We start from the raw sequence: 21,128 nt of genomic DNA on the forward strand, positions 1-21,128 counted from the left end.
TATGATTTTTATAGTGAAACAAAATAAAAGCACCATGATACTGTAGACCACTTTTTAATCTGTAAGCAGAACCAAAAAAAATCACGCATCCACTGTTTCGTGCTGCCGAAATGGAGCAAAAACATGGTTAAAAAACACGGATCCTGATGGATCCTCATGATTTTTGCATTAGATCAGGCCAAAGTCACCATCAGATCAAATATCATGGCCATGGGCACAGTATCCACCACAAAAAGCACGAATCCACGGCTTCCTGGCGACACCGTAGCCCAAAAACGTGGTTTTGAAGCACGGATCCTCATGGATCCTCACGCTTTTCACATTGGGCCACCCCAAACTCACTGTCAAATCACACATATGTCCAGCGGCACAGCCTGCAGCACAAAAAACTCGGATCCACAGCTTCCTGGTCATACCATGGCCCAAAAACGTGGTTTTGAAGCACGGATCCTCCTGGATCCTCATGCTTTTTGCATTGGGCCACCCCAAATTCACGTCAAATCACACATCATGCACAGGGGCACAGCCTGCACGACAAAAAACTCAGATCCACGGCTTCCTGGTCATACCATGGCCCAAAAACATGGTTTTGAAGCATGGATCCTCATGCTTCTTGCATTGGGCTACCCCTAAATCACCATCAAATCACACATCATAGCCAGGGGCACAGCCTGCAACACAAAAACTAGGACCCACAGCTTCCTGGCCACTCCATGGCCCAAAAATGTGGTTTCGAAGCATGGATCCTCACGCTTTTTCCATTGGGCCACCCCAAGGTAAAGGTAAAGGGACCCCTGACCATTAGGTCCAGTCGTGACCGACTCTGGGGTTGCGGCGCTCATCTTGCTTTATTGGCCGAGGGAGGCGGCCTACAGCTTCCGGGTCTTGTGGCCAGCATGACTAAGCCGCTTCTGGCAAACCAGAGCAGCGCACCGAAACGCCCTTTACCTTCCCGCCGGAGCGGTACCTATTTATTTACTTGCACTTTGACGTGGTTTGGAACTGCTAGGTTGGCAGGAGCAGGGACCGAGCAATGGGAGCTCACCCCATCATGAGGATTCGAACCACCAACCTTCTGATCAGCAAGTCCTAGGCTCTGTGGTTTAACCCACAGCACCACCTGCGTCCCTGGGCCTCCCCAAACTCACCATCAAATCACACATCATGTCCAGCGGCACAGCCTGCACCACAAAAAACTCGGATCCATGGCCATGGTCATACCGTGGCCATAAAACGTGGTTTTGAAGCACGGATCCTCATGGATCCTCATGCTTTTTGCATTGGGCCACCCCTAAATCACCGTCAAATCACACGTCATAGCCAGGGGCACAGCCTGCCACACAAAAGCTAGGACCCACAGCTTCCTGGCCACTCCATGGCCCAAAAACGTGGTTTTGAAGCACGGATCCTCATGGATCCTCACTCTTTTCACATTGGGGCTCCCCAAACTCCCCGTCAAATCACACATCGTAGCCAGGGGCACACCCTGCACCACAAAAATCATGAGTTGCACTACAAAAATCACAAAAATGTCCTTACCTGCACTGTTAATGTCACCACTGGAACATTATTATTAGAGCCGATAGGAGAATGTATGACTATATATTGTACCAGGATATGGTTCATCTTCAAGAACAGATCAAATACATGCCAAAGTATTAAAGAGAAGAAAAAATATGAAACTGCTTACATACTGTCAACTAATATCCAGATTCAAGAAAGACTGTATATGCCAAACATTTAAATCAGTGAAAAGACAGGATTTGAGTCCATCATAACAGAGTTCTACCTTTTGGGTAAAATTTATAAACTATCATTTTTTCCCAGGATGAAGATGAGCCACTGATGAGCACTCTTTGGGTTCAGCCCATCAACCAGTTACAAATCCACCTAACAGTAGCTTTGTCTAGCCCACATTTTACTAGCTTTTTTGCAATAATATCATGGGGGTCCTTTTCAAAGGCCTTACTGAAGTCAAGGTAAGCTGGTACAAGGGAAAGCAGGATTGTAATTACTGTAAAAATTACTGATCACTTTGGATCAGCAGTCTCAAGCTAACCCGCTATGTGGGGAGAGCCACGTGTTCCTTTGGAAGGCAGGTGGAATACAGTGCGATATACGGACAGCTGTTTTAAAAGATGTAACTGTAACTGACAGTTCGCAGTTTCAAAATCTATTTGGCCACAGTGGATTGATAGTCTGGACGCATGAAAACCTCTGGAAGATCTTTTGAATCCATGCCTATGCGAAAGCAGTGGTACCAGTCCTTGCAGTTTCCTTCACAGTAAACCACAGTTAGGTCACTACTTGGCCTCCTGCCCCCTTCCTTCAAAAAACATAGTGACCAGCAGCCTTCAAACAAGGAAGGTAAAATATCTGAGCAATAGGTTAGTGTATCCTTCCATCCCTCTGGGCATGATCGAGACACAGTAATGTGACTCTCTTTCTTTTCTTTTTTAAAAATATTTTATTAAGGGTTTTCTTGTTTTACAGTGTAAGTGTAATGCCTCGTATTTTTTTCTTCCATGTAACATTTTTACAAATCCGTTTCATTTGATGAGGCATTAGGGAGAGAAGAAAAAAGAAAGAAAAAAAGATGTGACTCTCTTTCAAGATTTGTCTCTTCTTGGGAGTAACAGCATCAATTTCCACTTGAAAATATTTGTCTTGTCCTTCAAAATAGGTTTTCCCACTGTACTGTTTTATTTCTTTTGCAACCCAGGGTCTAATGGCAGCCATATCCTTTTGTATGAACTGTAATTGGGCAGCAGAAGCAATCAGATGGGCAATGGTACATGTGAAAGGACTGTAGTCACTGGAATTACCTTGCCTGGGTATATCAGTTGGTGCAAAAACTGACCAGTCCGCAAAACTATACGGATATTTTGAATCCATCTCATACAGACATTCTAAGAAGGATGTTATTCCATCAATCACAGAGTGGTTCAGTCCATGTTTGGAATCTAGGTAGAGCATAGTCTTCCTTTTAAAAATGATTACTATCAGTATCCAGTGGACTTCTCTGTCATTTACTGGAATAATCAAAACATCTTTCTTTAGCACTCCAAATCTCAAACAGTTCTTCAGACTGTTCAGGGGCCCTTGACCACAAGCAAGTCCAGTTGCCGCGTCCGCCCTCGGTATTGCACCCTGAAGGCCTTACGTTTCTGGAAGTCCCGGAGGGTGAATGGGGCCGGCCTGAGCTTGGGACCCCCAGTAGGACACAGTTTCCTTAAGGTCCTTGCCAAGATTATGGATAGAGTTGAACCCGTGTCAAGCTCCATGCGGCATGGGGCCCCCTCTATCTGTACCTCTACATAAATTTTCTCTACATTGGGGTGGGGCAACTGGTATACCTGGAAGTCCGTGAGCTCCGTCGAGTTGCCTTGGTGCGTTGGGCCCCGGGACCTGGGGCTCTTGGATTGGTCATCTGATGCCTGGCGTCGGGTGGGCCGAGCCCGACACACCCGGGCGATGTGTCCCCATTTTCTGCACTGCCTGCACTCTGCGTTGCGGAAACGGCAGGTCCTCCTCTCGTGACTTTCTCCACAGCTTGCGCAGTTCCCTCCTTCTCGTCGAGGCAGCTGTGGTATGTGGGCTGCTTGAGTGCGCTGCTGTACTCAGTGCACCTCCTCCCTGTTGGATCCTGAGTCCAAGCCGGAGATTATACAAATGGAAGCTTGGTGGAGCAAAAATAGAGCAAGTCCTAAAATTTCAATACCTAGGAGTTATCTTTCAATACAATTTGGGGTGGAAAGCTCAAATTCAACACCTACTTAATAAGGCCAAAACCTTGTCATATGCGCTCCTCCGATTCTTCTTTTCAGACGGAGCTTTGCATGTTCCCTCGGCCCTAAAGGTGTTCAAGGCAAAAGTGGTTGCCGTGCTTGCTTATGCTGCCCCGCTCTGGGCCGTGATGACAGATCTTGCTCCCCTTGAGACTCTGCAAAGCCAATTCCTACGTCGGCTCCTAATGCTCCCCCTGTGCGTAAGCAACGCAGCCATGCGACTAGAATTGAAGGTCGCATCCTTAGAAACTTGCCTGTGGAAGCAAGTCTTCAATTACTGGTTATCATTGTGGCATAGATTACCAAACCATTACCTTGTCCAATGCTTATGGCGAGATGAATTCTCTAGCCTTTGGACTAGTAGAATTCATGCCAAACTCCTGAGTTATGGAATCTCTCCCTCAGATTCCCTAAAACTTGACCAAATCACTGCTCAAAGACTGATCCGCCAAAGACTGGATGACATCGATTTACAGCGAAATTATACGCTGGGGGGAGGTGTTTGTTCGCCCCAGAACATTGGTATCACTTTAACTTACTGCGTTCCATCATACCTTTCCTCCCTTTCGACTGTTGCCCATAGACTGGCCTTCACCAAAGCGAGGTTTAACGTTTTTCCTTCCAATGTCCTGAGACATAGGTTCTCAAAGGGCCAAGCCCCCGCCGTGTGCGAATGTGATAAGGTGACGCCGGAGTCGCTCCAGCACATTATGTTCACTTGCCCCTTGTTCAATGTGCCACGGGCAAATTTGTTGGGATCAATCATACAGAAACTAGAGGGTACCCCACCAAAATTCCACCTTGCCCAAATCTTGCAGGACAAGGATACCCACACGACCCTGAAGGTGGCTAGGTTCCTAGTTGCTGTCCTTTCCCAAAAGCGACGCCAAGGAGCACTACAAGCAAATTAAGGCGTAGTATGCCTTTCCATTTTATAGTATTTTATTGTTATAGTGGTGTTTTAGCGATTGTTTTTTATTTCCCTGTGGCACAAGCTGTTATTTAGGCGTTGTTTTTACCTGTATGGGCCTATGGCCGTAATAAATTTCTCATTTCTGGATCCTGAGTCGTCGGTGAGGTCTTCGTGGTGGACCCTCGGTTGGGACGGCTGGCTCGGCCGTGCCTCTTGCGTCAACCTCTCGGCAGCTTCCGTTGTCAGGGCCTCCTCCAGAGCGACCTGGAACGTTAGGTCCTTTTTAGCGTAGAGGCGTCGTTGCAGCTTCTCATCCTTCAGGCCACCGACGAGGCGGTCACGAAGCATGTTCTCCAGCTCTGAGAAGTTGCAGAACCGGGCGGCTTGGTGGAGAGAGGTCACAAACCCAGTTATGGTTTCCCCAGGGGCTTGCCGCTTTGCGTAGAAGGCATTTCGACGAGCCACCACTGAGGGCTGCAGCGAAAAGTGCCCCTTCAGCTGTTCCATTATTGTTTTGTATGGAACAGTAGCGACGTCTTCGGGCGCAAGGAGAGCCCGGGCGATTTCAAACGTCTCCTCTCCGCAGATGCTGAAGAATATCGCCCTCTTCTTGGCGTCTTCTTCATCGGTGACCCCTTTGGCTTCTAGGAGGAAGGTGAAACGGGAGGCGTACGCTTCCCAGTCTCCAGATGCTGGGTTGAATGGCGAGAAGCTGCTGTCGGTTGCCATTCTGAGTTCCTTGTGCCCCGGAGCTGAAGCCTGGATACACGGTGCGAGGCAGCGGTGCGGCAGGTGGCGGTGCTGCAGTGCTGTGTGTGGCAGTCAGCTCAGCGGGATCCCACCTTCGTGGCCAGTGAAATATACTCAGAGTCGCAAAGTGATTTCATGCTCTTTATTCAGCTCATAGTGGTGAGGAGGAATGAATGGAAGTCCCCTCAAAGTATCTGCTTTATATACATTATTTACACAATGGGCTGCACATGATTGGCTAATTCCGGAATTCTACTGTAAGCCAATCAGGTTGTGGATTCACTTCTATCTGGAGCATGATTGGGTGGTTCCTGCCAACCAATCATACTGCTGCATTGTTCTAGGACCAATCAGACTGCTGCATTCTGAATCCTATTGTTCTAGGACCAATCAGACTGCTGCCTTTTGGATCCTATTGTTCTAGGACCAATCAGACTGCTGGAGTGGAGGTCATCTGAGGTTGAGTGCTTTCCAGGTGTCTCATAGTCAGTTGGTGATCTTAAGGAGTCCAACCCCTCAGCAGCCTGCACTGAATCAGATGCTGGAGCTACTGTTATCTTTTCCTGAAGTCTGGGGAACTTTCTTCCTGAACTACTCTTCTTTTATTTCGCTTCAACTGTGTGAGCTGCAACTGGCAAGGCTTCCCTGGTTCTGGTGGCATGCTGATAGATTTTGTGGCAGCTAAAATAGGGTAACAAGTCCTGGATGATGGGCGCGCACACAATGTCCTGTACGGACTGTGCATGCATGGCAGACCGTATGGACGCCACGCATGTGGCAGCCCGTATGTTCGCCAGGAGAGCAGTTGCCCGTACAGCCTGTATGGCTGCCACAAGAGGGGCTGCCTGTACGGACGCTACGCGAGCAGCAGCCTGTACAGTCGCCGCGAGAGCAGCTGCCCGTATGGCCCATATGGTCGCTGCGAGAGGGGCTGCCTGTACAGTTGCCGCAAGAGCGGCAGCCCACACGGACGCCGCACAAGCGGCAGCCAGTACAGCGACCGTACTGTCACCCTCCCCCCAGTATGGCACCCCGGGACACCACCACCCCGCTGCCTCTTCGTATGCCCCTGCAGCCAATCAAATATACTATGAACAATCTGAAGTCATGCTGGGCACAATTCACCACTAATCCTGTTCTTTTTCTACAAACACGTGGTGGACTCCAGGAAAGCTGTCAGCAGGCACCATGATGCCCATGGGCACCACGTTGGAGACCCCCGATTTCAAAGTTTGCACTGACAAAATCTGTTGGCAAGAAAACTTGCAGTTAAACCTCCATTTATAATTACCCCTCCCCCCAAAGCAACCAACTTTTGTCCCAAAACCATTTGTAGCTGACTTGACGCAAGACAGGTGATAGTTTTTCATGGTTACTTTGGTGGTCTCCATCTAGTTGGTTTGATAATTTACATTCACAGGTAAGACATTGGTGTGATCTTACAATATAATTTGGTGGAGTCCATTTAACAATCATGACGATCCATGAGGATTAAAGTATTTAATATAGTGTTTGTTCCTTGGCTGTGCTCTGTGGGTTTTGTGGTTCATTCTGTGGTCATATTCATCATGTGTGATTTGATAGTGATTTCAGGGTGACCAAACATAAAAAACCTAAGGATCCATGGGGATCTGTGCTTCATGAGAATCTTTTTACAGCATGGCAGTGCCCCAAAGTGATCTGGCCATAAGCAGCATAGGTGGTTGGGTAATGAATATGGGGCGACCCAGAAAACTGTGGAGCCGTAAATTTTTTAAAAATATATATATTCAATTTTATAAGGATAGGGAAGTACAGAAAGGGAAAAGGGGGAGGGGATAGATAGATATAGATTAGAAATTTAAAAGACCTATAAAGATTATCAAATCCTACAACATAATAATAATAATAATAATAATAATAATAATAATTAATAATAATAATAATAATAATAATAATATTTGTACCCTGCCCATCTGGCTGGGTTTCCCCAGCCACTCTGGGCGGCTTCCAAAAAAATGAAATAAAAATACATTAAAAAGTCACACATTAAAAACGTCCCTAAACAGGGCTGCCTTCAGGTAATTCTAAATGTCAGGTAGTTGTTTATCTCTTTGACATCTAATGGGAGGACATTCCACAGGGCGGGCACCACTACTGAGAAGGCCCTCTGCCTGGTTCCTTGTCGCTTTGCTTCTCACAGTGAGGGAACCACCAGAAGGCCCTTGGTGCTGGACATCAGTGTCTGGGCAGAATGATGGGGGTGGAGACACTCCTTCAGGTCTATTTCAGGTCCCAATCACCAGACTAGCTGCCGCATTCTGGATTAGTTGTAGTTTCCGGATCACCTTCAAAGGTAGCCCCATGTAGAGCGCATTGCAGTAGTCCAAGCGGGAGATAATTAGAGCATGCACCACTCTGGCCAGACAGTCCACGGGCAGGTAGGGTCTCAGCCTGCGTAGCAGGTGGAGCTGGTAGACAGCTGCCCTGGATACAGAATTGACCTGTGCCTCCATGGACAGCCGTGAGTCCAAAATGACTCCCAGGCTGCGCACCTGGTCCTTCAGTGGCACAGTTACCCCATGCAGGACCAGGGAGTCCTTCACACCAGCCGACCCCCTGTCTCCCAAGAACAGTACTTCTATATTGTCAGCATTCAACCTCAATCCATTAGCTGCCATCCATCCTCCAACCGCCTCCAAGCACTCACACAGGACCACATTCTTGGGGGTAACGGACTGAAATTGATTCCATGCAACTTGACCAGACAGGGCTCTAGCACTCTCCCGCCCCAGCCCTGCTCCCACGGTGGTGTCTACCTCCTTCCAAATATGAGCGACTTTATCTGCAAAAAAATTTGCAAAGTCGTTGCAGGAGATCTTGGGGTCTTTACAAGGCCCCGGTGGTAAAGGTGGTTCCGTTAAATTGCAAACCACCTGAAAGAGTCTCCTGCTACTATTTTCTTCAGATGCAATAGAGGCGGTGAAGAAAGTCCATGTTTTTGTGGTGCTGCATCCACGTTTTTGATAGTCCAGTCTGTAGGTGTGCCTTCCAGGTGTGATTTGACACTGTATTTGTTGGAGTTATTTTTAAAAAAGTGGAGGATCCAGGAGGATCCGTGTAGATCCGCCTTTAACCCAGACCCAAGTGCACAATTATCAAGAGCTGAATCCTACACAGGAGTAGACCCACCGGTTAGGCTTTAGTGGGTCTGCTCTGGAGGAGGCTCTGAAAAACGGGACGAGAGCATGCATTAAGACTGGCCAAGATCATGCAAACAGAGTCAATATTTTAATTAATATTGGTTTATTAATTGGTTTATTAATTCAATTCAATTAAAAATCCTTTATTAGGCATAGCACACCACACATTATCAAACAAACATCATATACAGACTGTATAAAATACGGGCTCAGCGAACACAATTTATCCCAGTCCTATTCTTAACTCCAAAAAATAAATCGATGTACATAGATAATATAATACAACACAGCAACATCACTTACCATTAAGAACGACTAAGTCTCTCTATCATGGCCCATTCTTTCTTCATGGACAGCACTCAAAAATTCAGCCACTATAACAGTAATTTGATCATTGCTGTCCGCCAGCAGGTCCTGAACAGTTGGTTGTGTAAAAATCTGTCTATTAAATTTTAGGGCCTCAAACAATTGTCTTCTGGCATAACTGCCAAAATCACAGGAAAAGAACACATGCTCCAGAGTATCGGGTTCCTGTTTTCCGCATTTGCAGAGACGCTCTGATTCTGGGATAGCTAAGTATCTTCCTCTCACTACCACCGAGGGAAACATGTTAAATCTGGCCAACATAAACAGCCTACACGATTCATGTTTCTTCAGATTTGTCATGTATCCCTTTTGGAAATCTCTACACAAAGGGAGATTTAAGTGGGTAGGAGAGCAGGTGCTGTGCTTTGCAACCTCAAGCATGGCGAGGACACTTTTTTCTGTAAGAGTCTTCCTGATAATTTCCCATTTATCTTTGGGATCAGAAATTTCAAAATCAGTTAGAGTGAGCCCTATCGAATCCAATTTTCTCCTGCAAGTCAATGATAGATTGTGAATTGCACTATCACTTAAAAGATCGTAAAGTAGAGAATTAGGGGATAGGGCTCTATAATGGAGGAAGATCCAATATTTCAAGGTCCTCAGCCATGCTCTTACTGATAAAGGCAATATTCCCAGCTCACAACATATTGTTTCATATTTTACAGAGTTTGCAAGTCCTAATAATGACCTCAGAAGGGATGCGTGAAATTTATCCAACCTCTTGAGGTCACCTGAAATCCACACTGGTGTGCCGTATAGAAGTTGGGCACAAAGTTTCATGTCAATCACTTGCAATACAGCTGGAATAAATCTGTTTCCTACTGGAGAAAAAAAATAGGATTTAATATGGTGGGCTGTCACTTTGGCCTTAACTATTGCAGCACATATATGTGTATTCCAATTCATATTATTTTTGAATGTGATTCCCAGATAATTGAAGTGCTTAACTTCCTGTATTAGGTGTCCATTAATTATACAGCCTTTTGGGTTCCCTCTCTTTCTGAATTGCATAATCTTTGTCTTATCATAATTAATTTTGAGATTATTGAGAGAGCAATAGTTTGAGAAACTCTTAAATAATTTTTTTAAACCCAAAACAGAGAGTGAAATAATTACAGCATCATCTGCATAAAGTAATAGAAAGAGTGGGCTATTGTTTAAATAAGAAGTATGAGTGGTTGCGTTTTGAAGAAATAATGGTAGGTCAGATAAAAATAGATTAAATAGGGTAGGGGCCAAGATACAGCCTTGCCTAACTCCTCGATTATTCAGAATAGGACCTGCTAGTCTACCATCTTTTGATACTTTAACATATATTTGGTTATTAGAATGTAAACTTTGAATCAGTGTAAGTAGATATGGGTCGATACCAAGGTGTTCTAGTTTAGTCCATAGTTTATTGCGGTCGACCGAATCAAAGGCACTTTTTAAATCTACAAATGCCACAAAGAGTTTTCGTTTATTTCTCATGACATATTTATCCACAAGATGACTTAACACTAGACACTGGTCAAGAGTTGACGAGCCTGCCTTAAAACCAGCCTGCTCTTTACCAGGTAGACCTTTTGTCAGCATCCATTCTTCCAATTTAATAAGCAGAGATTTGGCATAGATTTTACTTATGCATGGTAACAAACTTATAGGCCTGTAATTCTCTTGGCAATTCCTATCACCTTTTTTAAAGATCGGTACCACTATTGAGTTGTTCCACGACTTAGGTACAAGGGCTGAGTGATAGATAGAATTAAAAAGCGGCACAAGTTTAATGGCCCACCATTCTACATTTAATCTCAACAGGTCTATTGGAATGCCATCCATACCAGGTGATTTCCCTTGCTTAAACGAAACAATTATCCTTTTCATCTCCTCAACAGTAATTTGAAATTGTGTGGTTTTTGCCAGAGAAAATTTAAATTTTTCCTTTTTACATACTTGGTGATCATAAAAAACAGCAGTAAAATGTGAAATCCAAGCCTCATCGCTTATATTAGGGAAATCAGTGATATCTTTTATTGAGAGAAGTGACCAAAAAGTTTTAGTATCTTTAATTTCTAATGCAGTAACAATTTTAGACCATTTGGCTAGTGCGAACTCAGATTTTTTTTCCAGGAGCATGTTCTTAAAAGCATTTTTCATTTCAAAATAAGTCTTCCAGAGACCTTGGGAGTTGTTAATAGAGGCTTCTTTTAGACAAGTTCTAAGTTCTTTCTTATAGTTAATACAATCTTTATCAAACCAGTTATACTTATTTAAAGGTTTGTTGCTGAACTGAGGGTCTAAAAAAGAAGAAAATAATTCCTGGATAGTCTTATAATAACAATCATTGTTCTCCAAGGGCATCAAATTTTGGTTAGCCACAGGTTCGAGAATAACTGGGTTATTTTCAAATACTGCTAATAGATCCTCCCTATTTTTATCACTTATATAAATTCTTTTGGCATAAATAGTCTTATCAATACTATTAAGAGGACACATATCATTATTTCTAGGATTCCTGTACATCTCTAAAACTATTGGGAAGTGGTCACTCTCTGAGCAAGGTACAACTGTAAAAGAGGCAACTTCATTTAACATTTCAACGGAAACTAGAGAATAGTCGATTACGCTCCTACCTCTTTTGGAGCTGAAGGTAAAATTTCCTGGAATATCCGGCCACATTGAGCCATTCAAAAATGAAAGATTAAATTCTAAAACCAATTGTAAAAGTTTTCCTCCCACTTTGTTAATAATGATGTCCTTTGAATTCCTCCCTATTCTCAATGGAAGTGGGGCATCTTCAGCTAGATTTGAGACATAGCGTTTATAGAGAGCTGTATTATCTGATCCAATTCGAGCATTGGTGTCTCCCATTACAATCAGGGGGATGTTTGGAGATTTACTGCGTATTAAATGCAACTCTTCAGAGACTATATTCCAACCATAATCTGGTCTAATTTCCAACTCTATGGGAGGAAAGTATATATTTAAAAGAAGAATGTTTCCCTGTAAACAATGGAAAATGATAACAATTGTGCATACTGTCCAATATTTCTGTTATAATTAATTTTAAGGTTAGAAGACTGTTTAATACCACCAATCAAACCGGCTTTAGGGCGTCCTTTTGTTGACATTTTAGTAGCGGGTAAATTATAAGTAATAAAATTAGGAATATTTAAAGGTTTAAGAGACCAGGTTTCCTGCAAAAGTATTATATCATAAGACACAAGAAAATTTATAAAATCAGAATCAGCTAATTTACATGAGAGTCCAGCTACATTCCAGGACATAATAGAAAGAGTTTGGAGAGATCTTTGATTTAAGGGTGCTAGTGAGGTATGCGTGGTGCATTCCGGATGTCACATCAAGTTCCTCTGGTTCTTACTATTAGCCCTTTCAGCGGGTTCAGATAGTTCAGATGCTAATTCAATGATGTTTAAAGATGTATTCAGTATGCTCACATTTGAGGAGGGGGGAATGCTAGGGTTGCAACCTGGCGCACCCATGCTGGGCACTTTATTTGGGGAGCCCAATTCAGTCTCATTTAATTCTCTCATTTTATCCCATGCTAATGTAGTGATCAGGTTTGCCTCTGGGATGGATTGCATGCGAGCTGGGTTATAGGAGGGGCGTTTCAGCTCCAAGATCTGAGAGGATGGATTCATCTCCGCAGCAACCAATTGGCCTGGGGTAACGGAGGGCTTCCCGACCCATAAATCCAGCTCGTGACGATAGAAGCATGGAGCCTGATCTGGGACATAATCAGATATGTTTTGGTTGTGTGGTCCCGGTTGGTCCTTCATCAGATTCGTCAGACAAGAACAAAGGTTATTCAGTCTATAAAGTATTTTGTTCTGACTTTCTTGGGGGAGAGCGCAGTAGGAGTGAACTAAGTTATTTTCAAAACTTTCGAACCCGTTACCTTGGCTCGCCTCATATAAAGTCCCGGGAGAGTCTGGTCTTTGTAGATCATTAGTAAGTAACTCTGGGTGGTGATTAGGCGAGTCCTCAGTGGATTTTATATCAATTAAAGTGTGGTATTCATCCTTTTGATGAGGTGCTGCAGTCGAAGTTGCAGAACTGGGGAATAGTGGGATAGGAGAGGCCTCATTTTTAAAATACCTTGATATTTTTACACCACTTGTCTTTAGGTGTTCTCTGTGTTTATATATCAGTTTTGCCAATCTCCGATCATGGAATGTAGCCACCGCCCTGGCAAGCAAGCCATCAAAATATAGATATTCCACTTGGTCCAACTCCGAGGGATTACTCAAAATACCTGGCATATATGCCTTAAGGAAGTTCAGTAGATGGACTTTGCGATCCTCTTGAGATAAGAATCCTGGAGGCTTAGGATAGCTTGAAAAAACAAGCTTGTTTTGAAGCAACACCAGCTTCCAGTTCTTATTTGTTGGAATGCTCTCCTTATTGGATTTGGAGTTGTCTATGGTTAAAACGTAGGACCATGGATCTTGGGGCAATAAATCTTGCTTAGAGCTTGGTGGTGGAGCAAGCGCGGAAGGTTTTAGACAATCCAGAGCTTTATCAGCACAGACGTTTGGGGGCAAATCCTGTTTAACTGACTTCTTGGCTAAAGACTTCACCAGGTTCCCTCTAGTCCCAGAGGCTGATGTGCTCTCGAGTAGGTTAAAACGCTTTTTAAAAACCATTTTTTTATAATGCACTGTCTTAAGATTTTTTATGTTTTTACTTTTTTAAACATTTTTTTACAACTATGGATCTCCTTTTACAAGCATTAGCTCTGCAGGCTTTCTTACCCTTCCTTAATGGGCCACTCCTACAGAGGGTGGAGGCGAGGCCATGATTACTTTCCGATTCTGCAGGCATTCCAACAGGTTTTCTCCAGAGAGTTTTACAGGAGTCAGCCATGATGGTAAGAATTTTTGTGCAAATGTCCAAGTAGGACTTTATGGATTCAATGTCCTCAGTAAGGAGCACTAGCCATTTGATGATTGAGAGACCCTCTTCATTTGTCTCGTGGGAATGAGGATAAGAGTCTTTCGAAGGTTTAATATTTCCCGAGGCCAATTCCGAAATTTGTTTTAACATTAGTTCCTCCATTTTTTGATCTAACGATGGTTCGGGGGGAACTTGGGATTTGGCTTTCAGTTTCGGGGATGCTTCATCGGCTGTATCGAGGATATTTTGTGTTGTTTCCAATATATTCAGGCTTTTATCGCTGCTTTTAGTACACTCCTTTCTTTGCATAGCCAGTCCTTCACTATGGCTGTAAGAGAGATTGTTGGAGAGAGTAGGATTTCTCTTCCCTTCTTGTTCTTGTTCTCATTCATTTCAGTCGTTTCCTCATTTGTTCCACATTTTGCTCTGTTCATGTAGAAGCGAGTGATTTTTGTTGTGTTTTCTTTAGAGTGGCTCTTTTAAAGGTGGGTCTTACAGCCTTCAGAGAAAAGCCTGAGGTTTTGCAGCCACTCCTGGTCGTCACCATTGTTTCTTTAAAGTTGTAAATTATTTCTTTATTGTTGTAATAAACACGCTACAATGCATTGACTGAAATAAATGGACAGGAGGTATTTGTAAAAGAGAAGAAAGACACCGTGGTGGAGAAGCAGGGGTGAGTTTACTTCTTCAATTGCTACAGAGTGATTACCGCAGAAGCTCTGGTACTCCCCCGGTAATAATCAAGAGGCTTAAAAAGGATATATATATATATATATATATATATATATATAGATATAGATATAGATATATATCTTCTTTCAGGGTCTCCGTACCTTAAAACTTTGAGTTAAAAGCTTAATTAAGCTAAACTAGGATCATTAGCTCCGTCGCAGGGCTCTCCGCAAGGCAGTTTTGGGTAAAAAGGGAGAGGTTCCAAGGCCTCCCCAGGCCCTTATCAGGTAAGCGATTTTTCTTTCCTCCCAAGGATTTCTCTCTAGTCACGTTCTTTTCCTTTAGGGAGTTATACTCACTCAGCTGCAGTAAAAGTTCACAGCAGGTTTCCTTCAGCTATTAATCCTCACTTAAAACAATAATAAAACACTAATAAAATAGCACAAATAACACAATACTAACGCGGAGCTGCTGGCAGGATAGTAGCCGGCAGCCATTTTTTTCACCACTCTCCATCCTATATATTCTTGCCTTGCGCAATTAACTTATCCTCCCATCTGTTTTCATTATATAAAAATAAATAATCTCCTTAATTTCCAATTATGGGTTGGTTGGTTGGTTGGTTGGTTAGTTAGTTCTTCATGGAAATCTTGAAGCTGGGGGGGGGGTGTGCAGGGGGAAGTTGGGTGGGAAAAGGGATGAGGCTCCTTTAAATGAAGAGAGAGAGAGAGGGAAGCAGAACTGTCTCCAAAGAACCAAAAATGTCACTTTTGTCATGGGCATTTTTCTTTTTGCACAGCAAGGGAGAGAAAGGAAACTTTGGGCAATCTCAGAGCCAGAGAATATGGGGCATCTGTGGCCCTCCAGGCTGTTATAGACTGCAGTGGGGGGCAGTGTGGTTTAGTGGTTAGAGCAGTGGACTGGGACTGGAGGTTTCGGATCATGCCCCACAGCCAGGCCATGTTCCTCTGGCCTCGTGAGGAGCCTCTTTTGTGGGGCTAGCGAGTCGGGGCCTAGGCCACGTGGAAAGGGTCTTGCAGGGTGCGGCCTTCACGCCCCACAGCCAGGCAAATTTATTTCATACCACACCATATGGCAGCCATTTTGTCTTTTGCTATGTTCTCATTGGTAGCCAATTGGTGGACTGGCCCATGTAGCACTTTCCCAAAATTGGTCTGGCTCCATATAAGGCAGCTTCCTCTGTTCTTATCATATGAAATACCCCACTTTATATATTAATAGGAGCGCAGGATGTTCTGCATTTATATCCTAAGGGGGTGGGGCGAATCTCTTGAGCGATATGTCCAAATGTGTTTTTATGCTTGGGGGGCTGCTGCGTCGCTTGTTCCTGAACCTTTTCTTCCTCCCAAATGCCCTGAAGATCCATTGCACACCTTGACTTGCATGAAACCTCCTCTCTCTTATTTGCTCAGTGAACCAGACCGGGAGAAGGAGGAATGAAGGAAAACAGAAATCCGGCCTGAGAACGGAGGTCCCTGTCAAGAGAATGGCCAAGATCTCCTCAGGTGAGGATGAAAGGGGAGGCAGGGAAAAGCAAAGAGCCCCTGAAAACATCCCCACACTCGGGAAGAACTTGTCGGCCAAACCCCTGCACGGAAGTGTATCTGCATGAAGACGGTCAGCACTTTTCTATTGGATGGGTGTCACTGAGCAGAGTTTTCAATGGAGATGGTGTATCCTGATTAAGTGGGGAAAACAGAACGGGAGAGCATTTGGGTGTGGATGATGTCATGCAGATACAGAACTGGACTTGCGCCCTTGACGGGGTCAGCTCCCGTTGCTCTGTCCCAGCTCCTGCCAACCTAGCAGTTCCAAACCACGTCAAAGTGCAAGTAGATAAATAGGTACCCCTCCGGCAGGACGGTAAACGGCGTTTCTGTGCGCTGCTCTGGTTTCGCCAGAATGGCCGCATGATCCGGAAAAACTGTCTGCGAACCAACGTCGGCTGCCTCGGCCAGTAAAGCCATATGAGTGGCGCAACCCCAGAGCCGTGACTGGACTTAAGTGTCAGGGGTCCTTTACCTTTTTAAAAGCACTGCACACTGCCATGCGATGTGAAAGTGCTTCATCTTATCAATGGTCACAACTCCTGAAATGAATGGATGGCTCCAATGCTCCATTTGCTGCCTTCCTTCAAACATTAACATTTGTGTATGTTCTAAGGTGTTTCAAATAGTCAAAAAGATGACAGCTTTTAATTCCTCCGAATTTGATATCTACTTTAGATTTTTAAAGGCTGGCTTCCAAAGTTACTTCAGGTGAAATAGATGGATTTAGGCCCATTGCTTGGCGAAATGTTAATCACACACTCACACACACACACACACACACACAATCACTTCAGTGGAAACTGAATGCAGCTGAGCAGCTCACATTCGGAGCATCAACACAGAAAGGAACAGGAAGCAAGCAACACAAATATTTTGACGGAAGTGTCTTAGGAAAGCCATTTTAAATCATGGGCACCTAGGTTCTGAAAATGGTATTGCCTGTATTGGTATGAGTGATGGGGTCCCATGGCACAAATTCCATGTGGTCCCAGTGCAAAGGAAAAGAGCTAAGATCTTCTCCCTTACTATAATGTCCAAACAAGATGGGATGGGGAAGAAGAACGATAGGTTTGTAAGGAGTCTTCAATAATTTTGCCAAGGAAATTCTTATGGCTCATGCTATTAGCCTTTCTTGTACATGGAGATCCTTTATGAAATGCATTCAGGCCCATCAAACAAATCTGTACTGAGACACACATACTGTATCACCATTTTTACTGCTGGAACTGCTCTGAATCTGACTTCAGGAAGAACACGTTTTAAGTGCACAGTGTCCTGGAATGGAAACTCTGTTTTGGGAAAGAAAGGAACTGAGTTCCCTCCCATTTTCCACTTCCTGATGTTCCAAATGACCAGTACCCTGGAGTTATCATTTGTGGTGTTGTCAGGATTCTAACTGGACTGTAACTGACCTAAGAATTCTGCAGAGCAGTTGCTGCTGTGGCTGGCCGGCTGCTCAGGCGAACGTCAGCTCAGTGGCCAACAGCTCAGTCTTCTTGAGGCTCAGGAGCACCTAGCAAATACCTGCGCTGTTCCTGGCACGCTAGACTCTAGCTGAGGAAGGCATTTCACGTAAGTTTATGGATTAAACATTCCTCACTATGCCATCAGCTGTGTTTATGCTCAGTGGAAAAAGATAGGTGCAGTAAAGGTAAAGGGACGCCTGACCATTAGGTCCAGTTGTGACCGACTCTGGGGTTGCGGCGCTCATCTCGCTTTATTGGCCGAGGGAGCCGGCATACAGCTTCCGGGTCATTATTAAGTCGCTTCTGGCGAACCAGAGCAGCGCAAAGAAACACCGTTTGCCTTCCCATCGGAGCGGTACCTATTTATCTACTTGCACTTTGACGTACTTTCGAACTGCTAGGTTGGCAGGAGCAGGGACCGAACAACGGGCGCTCACCCCGTTGCGGGGATTCGAACCGCCAACCTTCTGATCGGCAAGTCCTAGGCTCTGTGGTTTAACCCACAAAACAGCAAAATCTTGAGCAGCTTCCCATCCACAACAGGTTGCTGAGGTTCTGGCCATTTTCACAGGAACAATGCAACAGTAGATTAAATCAGTAGCAGTGTGCTGGAAGAAAGTATGAGTGTTGGCTTCTCTGGATCAGATGTCTCTACCTAACCAGGGGGTGGGAGAGAGCAGGGGAACTCTTTCTTTTGCTGCTTCTTTCTGTGCATGGAATGCAGGAGGGAGGATGTCCTTCAATGACTAGACATGCTTGTTATTCCCTCTCTCACTGCATCTTGTCTTCTCTTTTGTTTCCAGGATGTCTGCCAATGTCTCCCCTGGTCCCCTCCTCTCCAAACCCCCCCTGAGGGTGAAAGAAGGCTCCCTGGTCGTCCAATGGCTGAGCTTAGTTTCCGGCCTCCAGATATCTGCATTCCTGGTGGATATTTTGGCTTTGCCGATGTGCATTGTGTCAACACTCAGTGTCAACTGGAGAGTGTGGCGTGTGGAAGACATCAAGGGGATTGGCTCTGGAAACATCTGGATTGGAATCTGGGATGTCTGCTTTTGGAAAGACCCTTCTAACGACGGCCACTCTTTTTGGCATTGCGAAGAGCTCAATGAGCAACATCCAACCCTCCCGAGGGAAATTTTTATTGCACAGGATTTAATGGCATTAGCTTCCATCATGAATTCAGTGGCCCTAGGATTAATTTCTTTTGCCTTGTACAATGTGTTCAAGCCCAGAAAACATAAGGATTTTCTCTTTCGCTTTTTTAGGCTTGGAGCTCTGCTGAACTTAGTTGCAGGGATACCCGTCCTGATTTCTGTGGTATGGAACATGTCTGCTGTCTTACAAAATGGGGAAATTGACTTCCCTGAAACTTTTGAATTGCCTCAAATTCCCAGCGAGCAGCATATTGGACCTTCTATTTATCTAGGCTATATCGCTGCAGGTTTCCAGCTGCTGAGTGCAGCATTGGTTGGGATTGAGAGATGTTGCATCAGGACCACCGCAACAGATACATCTCTAATAGAAACTGTAGTGGTGATTTCCCCAGGAAGTGCAGTGAATAGCCAGAGTCTAACTACTTGTTCAAAGTGTGGTTCTTTGCTAGATCTGGTAATTCAAGAGAAATCCTCCACAGTTGAGATGGAGGAAAGCTGTGCAAAAGATCTTGTGATTCCCGAGGAATCCTGCGCAGTAGAGATGGAGGAAAGCCGTACGCCCCAAAGCTCACCTGAAGGACATCCAAGTCCACCTGAAGTCCCAAAACATACTATTATACATGTTATACCCTACAACAGGGAGTCGTAAACTATCAGATCCAGATCAACGCAGATCGCTCCATACATGGATGGATCTGCGTGGATCAGGATATGATAGTTATGTTTTGGGACTTCAGGTGGGCTTTGATGTCCTTCAAGTGAGGAGGCCTCTTTTTTATGACTAGTAGTTATTTATTTATTTATTAAAGATTTTGTTGATTTACAAAAGTGTGCAATGTGTCTCTCTCATGTCCCCCCCCCCCATGTAACACTTTTACAAATCATTTTCATTTGTTGAGGGGGGGAAAGATGGGTGGGGGTGGGGTCGGGTGGCGATTTTTCTATTTTACTTACTATATGTAGGGTTTGGTGTTAGCGTTGTTTGTGCAGGTTCTCTGCTGTTTGCTTGTAATTAATAAACCAATTAATAAACCGATATTAATTAAAATATTGACTCTGTTCGCATGATCTTGGCCGGTCTTAATGCATGCTCTCGTTCCGTTTTTCAGAGCCTCCTCCAGAGCAGACCCACTAAAGCCTAACCGGTGGGTCTACTCCTGTGTAGGATTCAGTTCTTGATAATTGTGCACTTGGGTCTGGGTTAAAGGCGGATCTACACGGATCCTCATGGATCCTCCACTTTTTAAAAAATAACTCCAACAAATGCAGTGTCAAATCACACCTGGAAGGCACACCTACAGACTGGACTATCAAAAACGTGGATGCAGCACCACAAAAACATGGATCCGAGGCATGGATCCTCATGAATTCATATGATTTTTATAGTGAAACAAAATAAAAACACCATGATACTGTAGACCACTTTTTAATCTGTAAGCAGAACCAAAAAAAATCACACATCCACTGTTTCGTGCTGCCGAAATGGAGCAAAAACGTGGTTAAAAAACACGGATCCTGATGGATCCTCATGATTTTTGCATTAGATCAGCCCAAATTCACCATCAGATCAAATATAATGGCCATGGGCACAGTATCCACCACAAAAAGCACGAATCCACGGCTTCCTGGCGACACCGTAGCCCAAAAAACGTGGTTTTGAAGCACGGATCCTCATGGATCCTCATGCTTTTCACATTGGGACACCCCAAACTCACTGTCAAATCACACATCATGTCCAGCGGCACAGCCTGCAGCACAAAAAACTTGGATCCACGGCTTCCTGGTCATACCATGGCCCAAAAACGTGGTTTTGAAGCACGGATCCTCATCGATCCTCATGCTTTTTGCATTGGGCCACCCCTAAATCACCATCAAATCACACATCACAGCCAGGGGCACAGCCTGCAACACAAAAACTAGGACCCACAGCTTCCTGGCCACTCCATGGCCCAAAAACGTGGTATTGAAGCACGGATCCTCATGGATCCTCATGATTTTTGCACTAGATCAGCCCAAAGTCACCATCAGATCTACTTGCACTTTGACGTGGTTTGGAACTGCTAGGTTGGCAGGAGCTGGGACAGAGCAACGGGAGCTGACCCCGTCAAGGACGCAAGTCCAGTTCTGTATCTGCATGACATCATCCACACCCAAATGCTCTCCCGTTCTGTTTCCCCCAATTAATTTGGTAACACCATCTCCATTGAAAACTCTGCTCAGTGACACCCATCCAACAGAAAAGTGCTGACCGTCTTCATGCAGATACACTTCCGTGCAGGGGTTTGGCCGACAAGTTCTTCCCGAGTGTGGGGATGTTTTCAGGGGCTCTTTGCTTTTCCCTGCCTATTAATATACAAAGTGGGGTATTTC

Source organism: Podarcis filfolensis (assembly GCF_964270895.1).
Source record: "Podarcis filfolensis genome assembly, chromosome: 2".
In the NCBI taxonomy this organism is placed as follows: domain Eukaryota; kingdom Metazoa; phylum Chordata; class Lepidosauria; order Squamata; family Lacertidae; genus Podarcis; species Podarcis filfolensis.